This window comes from Ammodytes marinus (genome assembly GCF_949987685.1).
Source record: "Ammodytes marinus genome assembly, contig: scaffold_57, whole genome shotgun sequence".
Taxonomy (NCBI): domain Eukaryota; kingdom Metazoa; phylum Chordata; class Actinopteri; order Uranoscopiformes; family Ammodytidae; genus Ammodytes; species Ammodytes marinus.
In genome coordinates, this window is record NW_027648588.1 from 245,001 (window position 1) to 249,015 (window position 4,015).

Here is a 4,015-nt window from a genome sequence, read left to right on the forward strand (position 1 = left end):
ATGTCATCGTTGAGTCATAGACAGGTGCACGTGCCAATGGTGTTACCATGGTTACAGAGAGCTAATCAGTGTCAATTGTAAACAGCTGCTAATCTACACACGTGCAGACACTTGTCTCCCCAAAGGATCACACTGAGAGAGGTTTTAAATGAACGCATAAGCCCAAACTGCTCCCCCTATCTCGCAAACCGTTTGTCTGACAGAAAAAATAATGACACCGTGAGAACAGGAAGATTCCAATTAATATTCAGTGTGACATTTGGGTCTGTAGTGTAAACAATTTGGCTAGGCCAGCAAGTTGAAAATGGAGTACATGTGGCCTCTTTTCTAGGGATCTTGCTCAATCCACTCACTGTTTGATTTTGATAATGCGTGCCTTCAAACAAGGCTGTCTCATGAGAAAACTATACATTTGTTGAAAAAACTGTTCATAGATTATGAAAGAGGGAAGTCAGCTGAATATTTATATGTTAGAATCATGTTTCTAGGATGACGTATGAATGAGCAGATAGGTTTGGCGTCATGTCCAAACTCTTCGAGTTTGGATCCTTCCCTATTCATTTGCATGGAGAGACTTTTATGTTTAATAAACCTTTAATATCTCTGAAGTTATACATTTTATGAAAAAATATTGAATTATGAAAGTGTGTAACTGTGCAAGACGAACAGGAAGAGCTTGAAATCGAGTTTCTACGATGAAGTATGGACGAGTAGGAACGATCATAATTTTGCATGAAATATTAAAATTCATAAAAGTTGAATTTATTTGAAATTTTGCAGTGTAGCAAAAAATTCTGAATCATACAGATTAATGTCCTGAAATAGCTGAACAATTGAAGGTGTATATGAAGTTTGTGGGAATAAGTATTAATGAGTGGCTGGGATATGAATATTTTTCATAAAACGTTGAATAAATATGAAATTATGAATTTTTTTGAAAATGTTGAAATGGTCCTAGAAAGCCCTTGAAGAGCTGAAAATATTGATATGTTGAACATGTATGAAGGTTGAAGTATGTTGAAGTTATTGAAGGCCTAAAAAGTGGCGGAATAAAAATAATAATAATAATAATAAGAATAAATACGCAGAATATTAAAGCTGTGAATGCTTCCAGCATTCACACCAACTAGAATTGCAATTCCTTGAAGAAATTGCGGTGTGAATGCTGACGCTAATGTTGAAGAAGCTGACGCTTCACTGCTGAATGTTGATGAAGAACGAAGGATGAATATATCTGAATCAACAGAATGGTTGAATAATAGAATGTTTGAAAAATGTGGAATATTTGGAAGTTTGAATGGACTTTCTAGCTGAATTGAGGAATGAATTATGACCTTGAAGTATGACCTCCAAAATTTAATCAGTTCATCTTTGAGTCAGAATCAACATTTGTGAAAAATTTGAAGAAAAACCGTGGAAGCGTTCATGAGAATGCAGTCACAAAAGGCAACGTCACAGTGACCTTGAAATTTGACCTTTGACCTCTAAACTCTTGTGATGTCATCTCTGAGTCATAATCAACATCTGTGCAAAATTTTAAGAAAATCCGGTGAAGTCTAAAATTTGGTGTTGGAATGGGGAATTGAACCCCCAACCCTGTGTTCAGCTCAATCAGAATACTACCATGTAATGTCCTGAAGGAGCTGAACATGTAGAATGTGGTATGAAGTTTATCGGATGAAAACTGACTGAGTAAAGGCAACTTGAATTTTGTGTGTGTGTGTGTGTGTGTGTGTGTGTGTGTGTGTGTGTGTGTGTGTGTGTGTGTGTGTGTGTGTGTGTCTGTGTGTGTGTGTGTGTGTCTGTGTGTCTGTGTAGGGTGTTTGTGTGTGTGCGTGCGTGCGTGCGTGTGTGTGTGTGTGTGTGTGTGTGTCTTTGTGTGTGTGTGTGCATGTGTGTGTGCATGTGTGTGCGTGTGTGTGTCTGTGTGTGTGTGTGTGTGTGTGTGTGTGTGTGTGTCTGTCTGTGTGTATGTGTGTGTGTGTGTGTGTGTGTGTCTGTCTCTGTGTGTGTGTGTGTGTGTGTGTGTGTGTGTGTGTCTCTGTGTGTGTGTGTGTGTGTGTGTGTGTGTGTCTGTGTGTGTGTGTGTCTGTGTGTGTGTGTGTCTCTGTGTGTGTCTGTGTGTGTGTGTGTGTCTGTGTGTGTGTGTGTGTGTGTGTGGGTGTCTGTGTGTCTGTTTGTGTGTGTGTGTGTGTGTGTGTGTGTGTCTGTGTGTGTCTGTGTGTGTGTGTGTCTCTGTGTGTGTCTGTGTGTGTGTGTGTGTGTCTGTGTGTGTGTGTGTGTGTGTGTGTGTGTGTGTGTGTGTGTCTGTGTGTGTGTGTGTGTGTGTGTGGGTGTCTGTGTGTCTGTTTGTGTGTGTGTGTGTGTGTGTTGTGTGTGTGTGTGTCTGTGTGTGTGTGTCTGTGTGTGTGTGTGTGTGTGTGTGTGTGTGTGTGTGTGTGTGTGTGTGTGTGTGTGTCTCTGTGTGTGTCTGTGTGTGTGTGTGTGTGTGTGTGTGTGTGTGTGTGTGTGTGTGTGTCTGTGTCTGTGTGTGTGTGTGTGTGTCTCTGTGTGTGTGTGTGTGTGTGTGTGTGTGTGTGTGTCTGTGTGTGTGTGTGTGTGTGTGTGTGTGTGTCTGTGTGTGTGTGTGTCTGTGTGTGTGTGTGTCTCTGTGTGTGTCTGTGTGTGTGTGTGTGTGTGTCTGTGTGTGTGTGTGTGTGTGTGTGGGTGTCTGTGTGTCTGTTTGTGTGTGTGTGTGTGTGTGTGTGTGTGTCTGTGTGTGTCTGTGTGTGTGTGTGTCTCTGTGTGTGTCTGTGTGTGTGTGTGTGTGTGTGTGTCTGTGTGTGTGTGTGTGTGTGTGTGTGTGTCTGTGTGTGTGTGTGTGTGTGTGTGGGTGTCTGTGTGTCTGTTTGTGTGTGTGTGTGTGTGTGTTGTGTGTGTGTGTGTCTGTGTGTGTGTGTGTCTGTGTGTGTGTGTGTGTGTGTGTGTGTGTGTGTGTGTGTGTGTGTGTCTCTGTGTGTGTCTGTGTGTGTGTGTGTGTGTGTGTGTGTGTGTGTGTGTGTGTGTGTGTGTGTGTGTGTGTCTGTGTCTGTGTGTGTGTGTGTGTGTCTCTGTGTGTGTGTGTGTGTGTGTGTGTGTGTGTGTCTGTGTGTGTGTGTGTGTGTGTGTGTGTGTGTGTGTGTGTGTCTCTCTCTCTCTGTGCTCTCTATGGAGTTTGACCTACATTAGCCAATGATGTCATCGTTGAGTCATAGACAGGTGCACGTGCCAATGGTGTTACCATGGTTACAGAGAGCTAATCAGTGTCAATTGTAAACAGCTGCTAATCTACACACGTGCAGACACTTGTCTCCCCAAAGGATCACACTGAAAGAGGTTTTAAATGAACGCATAAGCCCAAACTGCTCCCCCTATCTCGCAAACCGTTTGTCTGACAGAAAAAATAATGATACCGTGAGAACAGGAAGATTCCAATTAATATTCAGTGTGACATTTGGGTCTGTAGTGTAAACAATTTGGCTAGGCCAGCAAGTTGAAAATGGAGTACATGTGGCCTCTTTTCTAGGGATCTTGCTCAATCCACTCACTGTTTGATTTTGATAATGCGTGCCTTCAAACAAGGCTGTCTCATGAGAAAACTATACATTTGTTGAAAAAACTGTTCATAGATTATGAAAGAGGGAAGTCAGCTGAATATTTATATGTTAGAATCATGTTTCTAGGATGACGTATGAATGAGCAGATAGGTTTGGCGTCATGTCCAAACTCTTCGAGTTTGGATCCTTCCCTATTCATTTGCATGGAGAGACTTTTATGTTTAATAAACCTTTAATATCTCTGAAGTTATACATTTTATGAAAAAATAGTGAATTATGAAAGTGTGTAACTGTGCAAGACGAACAGGAAGAACTTGAAATCGAGTTTCTACGATGAAGTATGAACGAGTAGGGACCATCATAATTTTGCATGAAATATTAAAATTCATAAAAGTTGAATTTATTTGAAATTTTGCAGTGTAGCAAAAAATTCTGAATCA